This window comes from Emydura macquarii, unplaced genomic scaffold, assembly GCF_026122565.2.
Source record: "Emydura macquarii macquarii isolate MOO-44397 ecotype Brisbane River unplaced genomic scaffold, CSIRO-AGI_Emac_v2 contig_1107, whole genome shotgun sequence".
Lineage (NCBI taxonomy): Eukaryota > Metazoa > Chordata > Testudines > Chelidae > Emydura > Emydura macquarii.
Window position 1 is genome coordinate 128,211 of NW_027131244.1, and position 14,290 is coordinate 142,500.

General features: G+C 53.1%; 2 non-coding genes across 2 annotated transcripts; one reads left to right on the plus strand and one right to left on the minus strand.

Annotated features, from left to right (window-relative positions):
* Positions 1-6,329: 6,329 nt before the first annotated feature.
* TRNAS-ACU (transfer RNA serine (anticodon ACU)) lies at positions 6,330-6,411 on the minus strand. Its single transcript has one exon. It is a non-coding gene; the product is annotated as a tRNA-Ser (tRNA).
* Positions 6,412-13,358: 6,947 nt separating this feature from the next.
* Positions 13,359-13,477, plus strand: LOC137151542 (5S ribosomal RNA). The gene has a single exon (XR_010919294.1). It is a non-coding gene; the product is annotated as a 5S ribosomal RNA (ribosomal RNA).
* The last annotated feature ends 813 nt before the right edge of the window (positions 13,478-14,290 follow it).

Below are 14,290 nucleotides of genomic sequence, written 5' to 3' on the forward strand. Positions count from 1 at the left end.
GCGCTCCGACTCGCCGGCGGAGCCGAGGAGTTCGGAACAACCGCGCCGGCGCCGATCTCGCTCCCCGGTGCGCAGCTCCCGGCACCGAACGCCCTCACCCGACGATCGGCACCGACCCAGCTCTCGGCACCGATCGGGCTCCAGGCACCGAACGCCCTCACTCGACGATCGGCACCGACCCAGCTCTTGGCACCGATCGGGCTCGCGGCACCGAGCTATACAACACCGCTCTGGCTCGCGGCACCGGGCTACACGGCACCGCTCTGGCTCTCGGCACCGCTCTGGCTCTCGGCGTTCTGGCTCTCGGCGCCGATCACGATCTCCGGTCCGGGCCCGCGACCGTTCCCAGGACAGCCATGCCCCGGAGCCATACCACCGCCTGGCACCCAGGGTCTCGCCGGGGCACCGGAGAAGAGATAGCCAGGGGAAAGATCGCTCCAGGTCCCCACCGCCTGATCACCATAGAGCCAGGAGATCCAGGGGACGGTCTTACAGCTCCAGCCGTTCCCCTCCTCGCCGGCATCGCAGACACCGCCGCAGCAGCTCCCGCTCCTCCAGGAGTACATCGCTGCCGGATCGTGACAAGGGAAAGGGAAAGCGCCCGAAGTCACGCACCCCAGCACCTTCCGGGCCGGCAACGTCCACGGCACCGGGACCGGTGCCGGCATGGATGCAGGGGCCCTGGCAATGGCCCTATTGGGGGCCATGGCCACAACAACCGACCCAGGGCACGGCGTCAGTTCCATCGGTGGCCGTCCAGCCCCCGCCCCCACCTCCTAGTCAGGACAGACCGGACTCCTCGGACGAGGGGTCCGATCCGATGGAAGGTCCTTCTACGGGTCCCATTCGCCAGTCCTCCTCCTCCTCTCCCCCGGACACCACCTCGAGGGATCAGAGAACACCTCTTCCTGACTACAAAATGCATCAGGAGCTGCTCAGGAGGCTAGCTGACAACTTGCAGTTAGACCTCAAGGAGCTTTCGGAGGAGGAGGACCCCCTTTTCGGGACCTCCAGCTCAGCAGGCCCCTCCCGCGTTGCGCTCCCTGTTCATGACAGGGTATTGAAGGTGGTTAAGCCCCTGTGGGAGACCCCAGCGTCAGTGGCTGCCACCTCCAAGACCGCGGAGCGTAAATATTATGTTCCCTCCCAGGGGTTCGAATACTTATACAACCACCCCCCCCTGGGTCGTTGGTTGTAGACGCTGTCAACCAGCGGGATAGACGGGGCCCAGTCCAGTACACCGAAAGATAAAGAAAACAAAAAACTGGACTTATTCGGCAGGAAAATTTATTCTACCGCGGCACTACAGCTTCGCATCGCGAACCACCAAGCCCTCCTAGGCAGGTATAATCTTAACCTGTGGGCCTCCCTCCAACGGTTCCTCCCCGCCTTACCATCAGACATGGCGGAGGATTTCAACACGATCCTACAGGAGGGAGCGACGGTCGCGGGAGCGGCCCTGCAGTCCTCGAGCGACGCCTCAGACGCGGCGGGAAGGGCCATGGCATCGGGCATAGTGATGCGCCGGTCGGCGTGGCTGCAGTCCTCTGGCCTGTCCTTGGAGGTGCAACAGGCCATCCAGGACCTGCCCTTTGACGGCGTGGGCCTGTTCTCAGACAGGACGGACAGCAAACTGCACGCCCTCAAGGATTCTCGGGCCACCCTTAAATCCTTAGGCCTCTACGTGCCACAGGCCACAAGGCGTCAGGGCAGACCACGACCCCAACGGCAGCAGCAGCGACAACAGCCTGCCTTTAGATTACCTCCTCGACCCACACCATCTAGGCGAGGCCGTGCCCCCTTTAGGCAGTCGAACCGCCGCGACCGCCAAGGCCCTGCAGGGGGTTCCCAGCAAGGCCAGCAGCAGAAGAACAACAAGCGGTCCTTTTGATGGGACGCTCGAGGGCAGCTCCTTTACCATCGCCATCCCACCGGCTTCCACTCTCCCCTTTATGAACAGACTGCATCCCTTCCTCCGAGAGTGGCAGGGAATAACCTCGGACCGCTGGGTGCTCAGCGTAGTGACACGAGGCTATGCTCTCCAACTCTCGGCATTCCCACCGGACTCTCCCCCTACCCCGTCCCTCTTCAGGGACCCATCTCACGAGCTACTCCTCGTCCAGGAGGTTCACTCTCTTCTCCGCCTTGGGGCGGTAGAGGAAGTTCCTCCTTCGGAGAGGGGCAGGGGGTTCTATTCCCGTTATTTCCTTATCCCCAAGGCAAAGGGAGGCCTCAGACCTATTCTGGACCTTCGTCGTCTGAACAGATTTATCAGACGCCTCAAGTTCCGGATGCTCTCCCTAGCCTCCATCATTCCCGCTCTAGATCCAGGGGATTGGTATGCTGCCCTCGATTTACAGGATGCTTACTTCCATATTTCTATCCTCCCTGGGCACAGACGCTTTCTTCGCTTTATGGTAGCAGGTGTCCACTACCAATTTTCGGCCCTACCGTTTGGCCTCTCCTCCTCACCCAGGGTCTTCACGAAGTGCATGGCGGTGGTAGCTGCCCACCTCCGCCGCAGAGGCGTCCAGATCTTCCCCTATCTCGACGATTGGTTAATACGGGGAAGATCCAGGGTTCACGTACGGAACAGTCTAGCCCTGACCTGCACAACCTGTACCAGGCTGGGCCTGCTCATCAACGAGCAGAAGTCCACACTTACCCCAGTACAGCGGATAGACTTCATAGGGGCCACCCTGGATGCAGTCCAAGCCAGGGCTTTCCTCCCCCTGGCCAGATTCCAGACCATGACCGCCATCATTCAGGAACTATTCAGAATTCCCACGACGACAGCCAGGCGCTGCCTTCAGCTGTTGGGTCACATGGCGGCATGCACATATGTGGTGAGACTAGCTCGCCTCAAACTCAGGCCTCTTCAGGGTTGGCTAACCTCGGTGTACACCCCATCCAGACATTCGCTTTCCAGGGTGGTCACCATCCCACCCCAGGTCCTAACATCCCTCAACTGGTGGACAGACCCGAGCGAGGTTCTTCGGGGGGTCCCTTTACAGACTTAACCCCATCAGTGACGCTGATAACGGACGCTTCCGATGTGGGTTGGGGAGCCCACATGAGCAGCGACCTCAGCACACAAGGTCTATGGTCGCCACAAGAACTTCAGCTTCACATCAATGTCAGGGAGCTACGTGCAGTTCGTCTCGCCTGCAAGGTCTTTCTCAGGTTTCTAACGGGCAGAGCAGTACATGTCCTCACGGACAATACAGCGGCCATGTTTTACATAAACAGGCAAGGGGGGCACGCTCCTCCACTCTGTGCCAGGAAGCCATTCAGTTATGGGACCTTGCGGTGAGGCACGATTTTCACCTCTCTGCCTCTCACCTCCCCGGGGTCAGGAACGACGAGGCGGACCGCCTCAGCAGGTCATTCTTACCCCGCCACGACTGGTCACTCCACAAGGAGGTGGTGTCTTTTCTCTTCCACAAGTGGGGCACTCCCCATCTGGACCTGTTCGCCTCTGCGTGGAACAAGAAGTGCCAGAGGTTCTGCTCACTCCGGGGACGAGAGCAGGGCTCCCTCTCGGATGCCTTTCTAATCCACTGGACGGGGCCCGTGATGTACACGTTTCCCCCCGTCCCATTACTCCCCAGAGTGCTCCTGAAAATCAAGAGGGACAAGGCGAACGTTATTCTCATTGCACCAGCCTGGCCCCGGCAGCACTGGTTCACTATGCTGCTGGACATGTCCATTGCCGAACCGATACCGCTTCCGAGCCGCTACGACCTCCTCTCCCAGGACCGGGGCCGCCTTCTTCACCCGGACCTGGATTCCCTCCACTTGACGGCATGGAGGCTCTGTGGTTAACTGACGGGGAGAGAGCCTGCTCAGCACAAGTACAGCAGGTCCTCTTAGGGAGTAGGAAACCTTCCACTCAGGTGCTGTATAAGGCTAAGTGGAAGCGCTTTACCTTTTGGGCAGAGTCCCGGGGGATCTTACCTAGTTCATCGCCCATACAGGCAATCCTAGAATACCTCCTTCACCTAAAGATGCAGGGCCTCGCACTGGCTTCCCTGAGGGTACACCTGGCGGCCATCTCGGCCTTCCACCGGCCGATGGAAGGGAGATCTATCTTCTCTCATCCTATGTCCTGTAGGTTCCTGAAGGGGATAGAGAGATTATACCCGCAGGTTCGCGACCCGGCACCTCTCTGGGACTTGAACTTGGTTCTCTCCATGCTAACAGGACACCCATTTGAACCCATGGCTTCATGTCCTTTGCTAGTCCTGTCCTGGAAGGTGGCCTTCCTAGTAGCCATTACTTCGGCCAGACGGGTCTCCGAGTTGAGAGCCTTGACCTCGGAGCCCCCTTATACTGTCTTCTACAAAGACAAAGTGCGACTGAGACCCCACCCAGCCTTCTTACCCAAGGTGGTGTCCCAGTTCCACTGTAACCAAGACATTTTCCTCCCCGTGTTCTTTCCCAAACCGCACGGATCGGAGGCAGAGCAGAGATGGCACTCCTTAGATGTCAGGAGAGCCCTGGCCTTTTACATTGATCGGACAAGGCCTTTCAGAAAGACAACCCAACTGTTCGTCGCGGTTGCGGAGAGAATGAAGGGCTTACCTGTATCTTCTCAACGCATCTCTACATGGATCACCGCATGTATCCGCACCTGTTACGAGCAGGCGAAGGTGCCGCTTCCCAGTACAGTGACGGCACACTCGACCAGAGCCCAGGCCTCGTCAGCGGCCTTCCTGGAACGGGTGCCCCTGACGGACATTTGCAGGGCAGCAACCTGGTCATCTGTCCATACCTTCTCTTCCCATTACGCCATTGTACAACAGGCAAGAGAAGACGCGGCCGTAGGAAGAGCCGTCCTAAGACGGGCTACTCAACAGTGACTCCTACCCGCCTCCATGGTATGGCTACATAATCACCTATGATGGAATGCATATGAGCAAACACTCGAAGAGAGAAAACAAGGTTACTTACCAGTAACTGTTGTTCTTCGAGATGTGTTGCTCATATCCATTCCAAACCCACCCTCCGTCCCCACTGTCGGAGTCGGCAGAAAGAAGGGACTGGTGGCCACGGGGTCGGCAGGCTCCCTATATACCGCGACATGAGCGCGGCACTCCAGGGGGCGCAGGAGCCGACCCGCAGGGGGTTGCTAGGGGCAGAAAAGCTTCCGGAGGCTCGTGCACGGGGTGCGCACTCACCTATGATGGAATGGATATGAGCAACACATCTCGAAGAACAACAGTTACTGGTAAGTAACCTTGTTTTATGTCCACACTGGTGCTTCTGTAGGTTTGTAAGGATCTAGATGATAATAAGGTGATAAGTAACAATCAACATGGATTACTCAAGAAAAAATCATGTCGAACAAACTAACATGCTTCTTTGACATGTTAACAAGTGTTGTGAAAGGGGGAAGCAGCACATGGGCTGTATCTCTGTTAATTCTGGACACTGTGTGATCAGTGTGGATACCAGTGAGACACGGCACACCCAATTTGCAGATCAATAAGGTTTAATGTGCAAGGTTTTCTATAAATATACTAGTGAAATACAAAGCCTAATGTTAACTGCAATACATCATACTCACTAGCCTGGAGAGCTAAGCAGTTACTCAGAAGGCTGTATGCAGGAATGGCTTTCTTCAGGAGCCCCACCAGGGAGTCAGTGGATCCTCTGGTCCAACCGGCAGCACCTCCCGCAGAGTCAGGTGTTGATGGAGAGCTCTCCTTTGTCTAAGTCGTGACTTCTTATATCCTTCCATAAACAACCTTCACCTAATTCTCTCATTATCATATATGCTAATTACCTATATTGCGTTTCCACCCTTAACTACATTCCATTCTTCCCATGCTAATTGGGGTCATCAGAACAACATCTGGTGATAGGAGGGGTGCAGTAAAAGTATGCCCCTTGGCAATAAAACAATGTACCCCAGATGTTCAAGGATAACTTCTTGTTCCCATCACCGTTATCTATATGCAGCTGCAAGCCATACAGTATCGTATTTTGTCTTGTTATGTGCCGTGCTGTGCATAAACTGAGACAGCTCTAAGGTTATTCAGTCTCTGCCAACTGGAAGGTGTCATGCTACAGGGGTCAGAATAACCAAGCAAGCAACTGAAGCTATGCTAAGCCTGTAGGACAGTGGTCAAGCAACTCAAATTGTACTGGGCCTCCAACAACCTCGACATTAGAAGGCCTTTTAAGACTGTCTCCTATGACCTTCACAGAAGCAAACTAAAGAAATATAGGTTTTTTTGGGGGGTATTTATTTGGAAGCCACGTGAGTTGACTGTCACTGCATGAAAATGGTGGTTTGGAATACACTGGAGAAAAATAAACACCTTCGATGAGGATGGGATTTGAACTCATATGTGCAGAGCACAATGGATTAGTAGTCGATAACCTTAACCACTCGGCCACCTCACCTTATTTATTTGAAAAGGGGGGGGAGAGCAAGGAGAAATCTAGGACCAGCACCAATGACACTGCCAAGAATGATCTTGAGCGGATCACTGCAGACTATGTGGTTCTGGGAAAAGAGATAAAGGCGTTTGAAGTGCAAGCTTCTTAAACATTTGCTGGACACCGATTACCTTAAGAAGGTTTTTTAGCACTGATGATATAAAGGCAGGCCTATTGTCAGAATTTAAAACACATGGGACTCCCCACCGGGTAAAGAGCTCGTTTACCAAGATTTGTGCCATCTGCTGCGCCGTTTGGGTACATGTGGGGCAGGCCTTTACCCAGCGACTGAAGGTGCTTTTTCCTACTATGGGGTGATGGCCTTCACAGCATCACCAGTTCCCTTGTCCCTGTCTTGTACCTTTGTTGTCAGCAGAACAGAATTGTTAGCAGCAGGTTCTCCAGCTGAAAACAAGTCAGCACCTCGTCCTTGTGGCTTGAACCTTCAGACTCTAAACCGAGGTGATCGCATTGAAGCGGTGACGCCAACGTTGGGGAGTAGCAACAACCAGCTGAATGCATCTTTCCTTCAGGTGTACATCCCAGACTACTCAGTGAAAGCACTCTCAGATATTCAGTTTGTCAAGCTCTCAAGACAGCAATACCAAAATGCCCTGGTGGCATCCGGATGGACAAGACACCTCAATCCTCAGACAGTGAAAACATTAAAATCGAACCGACTCTTACAGAGCTGCACGATGGTTTGCCGGATGAGACGGCAAACCTGCTGAATGAACAGGACTGTGTGACACATGACATGCTACAATGCTAGAAGAACTATGAAATTATTGAGGAGTTCTCAAGATAATGGAAGAGGGATGCAACCAAGTATTAGAGTTGATAAGAAAAATAGAGTTAGAGAAATAGAAAAGAGGGGAGGCTTCAGACAATCTCGAAGAAGAGAGACCCTACGAAGAGGACTAGATTTAAATGTTATCAAATATTATTTCATAAGGATAGGAGAAGATTGGCTAGAATTACCATGGGAGAGCCTGATAAGTGAAACATAGTGTTCCTTTACAGAAAATTGAATTGCATTATCAAGAAATGTTAGATAAGATTGGACAAGGGAATACTATAGGATGGACGCCAGTAGAAGAGAGAGCAAATAATTATTCATTGAACAGAAGAAATTAGGGAAGCTTTAGGAAATTAGGGAAGCTTTAAAGGAGATTAGATGAACTAGTGCCTCAGGTCCAGATAAGGTCACCATTAGCGATCTGTGGGACATTTTTAATATAGATATCCGTATTTTAACTAAGATTTTTAACCTTTGGCTTTTAAATAAGCAAATCCCTGAATGCTTTAAAGAAAAGAGAACTATTTTAATAGCAAAGGTCCAGGATTCCCAGGAATTAAGCAAAATATCTTCCTGGAGGCCCCTGATATAGGATCCGCATGGATTAGACTCTCTACAAAAAAAATGTAGGTAAGAGATTGTCTAACGCTGTTTAAATATGCCCTAGGCAAAGAGGATTTATTTCTGTCCCAGGTTGTGAAGAAAATATTTCAATTTTAGAGAAATTAATTAAAGGGGCTAAAAGAAATGGAGATGAAATAGCAGTAGTTTTTGTAGATTTAGCTAAAGCCTTTGACTCAATGGGGCATGGACATATTATACAGGGACTGAAAAGGTTTAGTATTGGGGAGAGGTTTATAGAAATTAGGGACTTGTATGCTGATTGTTTTACTAAGATTTGGGTAGAGGAAGAAAGGATGGAATCTATTTTTATTAGGAGTGGAGTAAAATGGAGATCCTTTATCCCTTATTTTATTTAATCATAGAATCATAGAATCATAGAATATTAGAGTTGGAAGGGACCTCAGGAGGTCATCTAGTCCAACCCCCTGCTCAAAGCAGGACTAACCTCAGCTATATCATCCCAACCAGGGCTTTGTCAAGCCTCAGCTTAAAAACCTCTAAGGATGGAGATTCCACCACCTCCCTAGGTAACCCATTCCAGTGCTTCACCACCCTCCTAGTAAAAAACTTTTTCCTAATATCCAACTTAGACCTCCCGCCCTGCAACTTGAGACCGTTGCTCCTTGTTCGGTCATCTGCCACCACCGAGAACAGCCTAGCCCCATCCTCCCTGGAACCCCCTTTCAGGTAGTTAAAGGCCGCTATCAAATCCCCCTCACTCTTCTCTTTTGCAGACTAAACAAGCCCAGTTCCCTCAGCCTCTCCTCATAAGTCCTGTGCTCCAGCCCCCTAATCATTTTGGTTGCCCTCCGCTGCACTCTCTCCAACTTGTCCACATCCTTTTTGTAGTGGGGGGCCCAAAACTGGACACAATATTCTAAATGCGGCCTCACCAATGCCGAATAGAGGGGCATTCTTTATTTCGGAAGTGAGGCTCAACCCACATCTTCCACCCAGATTTGCTGATCTTATCAATCAATGTTTTCACTAGGGGGCGCATTATCAACACCAATCCAGGGATCAATTCTAGCTCCCAGATATCTCTCTGTTTGCCCAGGCTGTATATAATCAATAAAATCCTCTCCTAATCCCCATTTTTCTTCAGGATTTACCACATAAGTTTCATTTACTGGTAAAATACGAAATCCCTTTGTCTTTCTGACATTTACCCATAAGCTAGTATTTCTATAAAATTGATTTAACATTTTAAAACTATGAATCATCCCCTGATAAGAACTAGTTAAAATTGCTACATCATCTGCAAAGGCTAATGATGTGATCCTTCTTCCTCGAACTAAAAACCCTAAACCTTCAGCCTCTAACCTACTTAAAAGAGGCTCCATTGCTGAGCAGCGAACAGAGGGGCGGCTAACAGAAGGAGAAGGAGGGAGTTTGCCTGGGAGTTCGCCTGCGGAGAGAGCCCACTGCAGGTTTTTGCCTTTCAGGCATTGCTGAGCAGGAAATTGAGCACCTGAGGAGGCTCTCAGAGCAGAGATATGGAGATGGAGCGATCCGTTGTTGTCACCTGCACTGGGTGCGCTATGTTTGTCTTCCTCCCACAGGATAGAGATGACTTCATCTGTACCAAGTGCAGGCTGGTTTCCTTATTGGAAGAGAAGGTTAAAGGACTAGAGGCCCAAATGTCAACCCTGCGGTGCACTACAGAAAACAATGTCTTTCTCCATCAGGCACAGGCAGAGCGTAAGGAAGACTCAGAGAACGCCCGGCAGGCGAAAATGAAGAACGGGGAAGGAAATTGGCAGCATGTGACCTCCCGAAGAAAGAGAACCCATGTGCCAACCATGCAGATAGAAGTAAGGAATCGTTTTCATCCTCTCTGCACAAGTACTACGGCAGAGAATGATTTGGAGGACCCTTCAGAGGAAATGGATCATCAGGAGACCCGTTTGATCAGAAGGCAAGAGATGCATTCTCCTAGGGATGGGGGTTCCACGACCACCATTCCAAAAAGGAAGAGAAGGGTGATGGTGGTCGGGGACTCCCTCCTAAGGGGGACGGAGTCATCCATCTGCCGTCCGGACCGGGAATCTAGAGAAGTGTGCTGCTTGCCTGGAGCTAGGATTAGGGATGTGACGGAGAGACTGCCAAAACTTATCAAGTCCTCAGACCGCTACCCCTTCCTGCTCCTCCATGTGGGCACCAATGACACTGCAAAGAATGATCTTGAGCGGATCACTGCGGACTATGTGGCTCTGGGAAAAGAGATAAAGGAGTTTGAAGCGCAAGTGGTGTTCTCGTCCATCCTCCCTGTTCAGGGAAAAGGCCCAGGTAGGGACCGTCGCATTGCGGAAGTAAATGCGTGGTTACGCAGGTGGTGTCGAAGGGAGGGCTTTGGATTCTTCGATCATGGAATGCTGTTCCAGGAAGAAGGATTACTAGGAAGGGACGGGATTCATCTAACGAAGACAGGGAAGAGAATCTTCGCAGACAGGCTGGCTAACCTAGTGAGGAGGGCTTTAAACTAGTTTCGACGGGGGATGGGGACCTAAGCCCGAAGGTTAGTGGGGAAGAGGGACACCACAAGGAAGCAGAAGGAGGAGGGTGCAGGAGGGGAGGCCTCCCGATTCATACTGTGAAAGTAGGCCAATCGGCTACTTATCTCAAGTGCCTGTACACAAATGCAAGAAGTCTGGGAAACAAGCAGGAAGAACTGGAAGTCCTGGCACAGTCAAGAAACTACGACATGATTGGAATAACTGAGACTTGGTGGAATAACTCTCATGATTGGAGCGCGGTCATGGATGGGTATAAACTGTTCAGGAAGGACAGGCAGGGGCGAAAGGGGGAGGAGTTGCACTGTATGTAAGAGAGCACTATGACTGCTCTGAGCTCCAGTATGAAGCTGGAGATAAGTCAGTTGAGTGTCTCTGGGTTAAGCTTAGAAGCAAGAACAATAAGAGTGATGTCCTGGTGGGTGTCTGTTACAGACCACCAGACCAGGAGGACGAGGTGGATGAGGCTTTCTTTACTCAACTAGGGAAAGTTTCCAGTTCACAGGGCCTGATTCTCATGGGAGACTTCAATCACCCTGACATCTGCTGGAAGAGCAATACAGCAGAGCACAAACAATCCAGGAAGTTTTTGGAGAGTGTCGCAGACAATTTCCTGGTGCAAGTGCTGGAGCAACCAACTAGGGGGCGTGCTTCTCTTGACCTGTTGCTGACAAACAGGGAAGATTTGGTAGGGGAAGTAGAAGTGGGTGGCAACCTAGGAAGCAGTGACCATGAGATGGTCGAGTTCAGGGTCATGACAAAAGGAAGAAAGGAGAACAGCAGGATACGGACCATGGACTTCAGAAAAGCGGACTTTGACTCCCTCAGGGAACTGATGGGCAGGATTCCATGGGAGGCTAATATGAGGGGGAAAGGAACCCAAGAGAGCAGGCTGTATTTTAAAGAGACCTTATTGAGGGCACAGGAGCAAACCATCCCGATGTGCAGAAAGAACAGCAAATATGGTAGGCGTCCAGCTTGGCTTAACAAAGATGTCCTTGGCGAACTTAAACGCAAAAAAGAAGCTTACAAGAAATGGAAGCTCGGTCAGATGACTAGGGAGGATTATAAAAACACTGCTCGAACGTGCAGAAATGAAATCAGGAAGGCCAAAGCGCAATTGGAGTTGCAGCTAGCAAGGGACGTGAAGGGGAACAAGAAGGGTTTCTACAGGTATGTTGCCAACAAGAGGAAGATTAGGGAAAGTGTGGGCTCCTTAGAGAATGAGGGAGGTGACCTAGTGACAGAGGATGTGGAGAAAGCTGAGGTACTCAATACCTTTTTTGCCTCTGTCTTCACAGACAAGATCAGCTCCCAGACTACTGTACTGGGTGGCACAGAATGGGAAGGAGGCGAACATCCCGCAGTGCTGAAGAAACAGGTCCAAGACTATTTAGAAGGATTAGACATACACAAGTCCATGGGGCCGGATGCAATGCACCCGAGGGTGCTGAGGGAGTTGGCTGAGGTGATTTCAGAGCCATTGGCTATTATCTTTGAAAGCTCATGGCAACAGGGGGAGGTCCCTGAGGACTGGAAAAAAGCAAATATAGTGCCCATCTTCAAAAAAGGGAGGAAAGAGGATCCGGGGAACTACAGACCGGTCAGCCTCACTTCAATGCCTGGAAAAATCATGGAGAAGGTCCTTAAGGAATCCATTTTAAGGCACTTGGAAGAGAGGAAGGTGATCAGGAACAGTCAACACAGATTCACCAAGGGAAAGTCATGCCTGACCAACCTGATTGCTTTCTATGATGAGGTGACTGGCTCTGTGGATGTAGGGAAGGCGGTGGATGTGATATACCTTGACTTTAGCAAAGCTTTTGATACTGTCTCTCACAGTATTCTTATCAGCAAGTTAAAGAAGTATGGGTTGGATGAATGGACTATAAAGTGGATAGAGAACTAGCTACAGCATAGGGCTCAATGAATAGTAATCAATGGCTCCATGTCTAGCTGGCAACTGGTCACAAGCGGAGTTCCCCAGGGGTCGGTCCTGGGGCCGGTTTTGTTCAACATCTTTATTAATGATCTGGAGGATGGGGTTACCGGGGTTGACCTGGTGGCCGGGGGAACTTAAACCGGGGTTGACCTGGTGGCTGGTGGGGGAACTTAAACTTTTTTCAGCTGGTTACCGGGGTTACAGGGGGTTTTTTTTTGGTTACCGGGGTTGACCTGGTGGGGGCTGGTTACCGGGGTTTTTTTCAGCTGGTTACCGGGGTTGACCTGGTGGCCGGGGGAACTTAAACTTTTTTCAGCTGGTTACCGGGGTTGACCTGGTGGCCGGGGGAACTTAAACTTTTTTTCAGCTGGTTACCGGGGTTTGACCCTGGTGGGGAACTTAAACTTTTTTCAGCTGCTTAAACTTTTTTCAGCTGGTTACCGGGGTTGACCCGGTGGCCGGGGGGACTTAAACTTTTTCCAGCTGGTTACCGGGGTTGACCTGGTGGCCGGGGGGACTTAAACTTTTTTTCAGCTGGTTACCGGGGTTGACCTGGTCTCTGGTGGGACTTTGACTTTTTCAGCTTGTTACCCGGGTTGACCTGGTGGGCGACTTGGACTTTTTCCCTCCTTTTTCCTCCAGGTGGGCCTGGGGGTAGTCAGACCCTTTCCAGTGGAGAACGCGATGCCGCCGGGGGTGGAGGCGTGGGGAGGGCGAAGGATCGGGCCCACCGCCCATCCCACTCACCGCACCGCCCTCGGGCAGTGCTCCCCGTGGAATTTTCAAGGAGGCGGGCTCCCCCGCCCCTGGGAAGCTTTCGTCTCGTCCTGCTGTCCAGGGCCGGCCCCCGGAGCCGGAACGCGGGATGTGGCGAGGGGCTTCGGGGTGGCCTGAGAAGCACACCGCACCAGGCCTCGGGTTCCTGGGAGTGCGACCGCATCGTGGAGGAGGGGAATGCGTTTCGAGCGCGGGGCTGTGAACGCAGGACGGGGAGTCGGTCAGGGAGAGCGGGCGAGGAGGGAGGCAGGAGGTTGCCTACGGCCATACCGGACCGAACGCCCCCGATCTCGTCCGATCTCGGAAGGTAAACCGTCCCGGGCCTGGCTAGTACTTGGATGGGTGACCGCCTGGGAATCCCAGGTGCTGTAGGCATCTTTTCTCCAGCTGAGAGAGAAAAAACTCCCGTTTTCTTCTCCCCACGCTACCGTTCGGGCGGGATGCTGACGCGGACGGCGGGAGGTGAAAAGCCACCCGGCCCACCCGATGCAGGGCCCTCTCTGCGCAGGGTCAGAGGGCACCGCCGGACCGGCGAGCCGGGCCGGAGGAGGTTCTGCAGCTCCCCACCGTGGCTCTCCTCATAGGTTACTCTCCCGGGGCGCTCTGTGCCCCTCCCACGCCCCCCCCCCCCCGCCCCCGCGGCCGAGCTGCTGGCCGGCAGGAAGGCTCCGCGGCTCCTGGATCCCACCCTGCCTCGGCACGGCGCCAAGCGGGTCCGCGTCTGCTGGATGCGCTGCCCCGGTCGTCCTCGCGGCCCCTGGATGCCGCCCTCCCATGGCCTGGAGGCGAGCGGGTGGGCAGTCCCACGCCCCCCCCCCCCCCACAGGGATTTCCACGACCCCGCCGACAGCAAGAGGGGTCCAGGGCCCTTGGGGGGGACAGTCCCCGGCCACCCCGAGCCCCCTCGGACCCGAGGCCGGGCGTCAGCAAAGCCTCCGAGCCCCTCGGGGCACCCTACTCTGAACGGGCCTGGCCTGCCTGCGAGCCGGTGTGCATCCCCAGCCTCTCCCCCAGGGCTCTCCCCCTCCCCCCCCCCCCAGCAGCTCCCCTCCAGGGACTTCCACGGCCCCGCCGACCGCAGGAGGGGCCCAGGGCCCTTAGGGGCACTTTCCCAGGCCGCTCCGAGCACCCTCGGCCTCCCAGCCGGGCGGCAGTAAACCCTCAGAACCCCTCGAGGCAGCCTATATT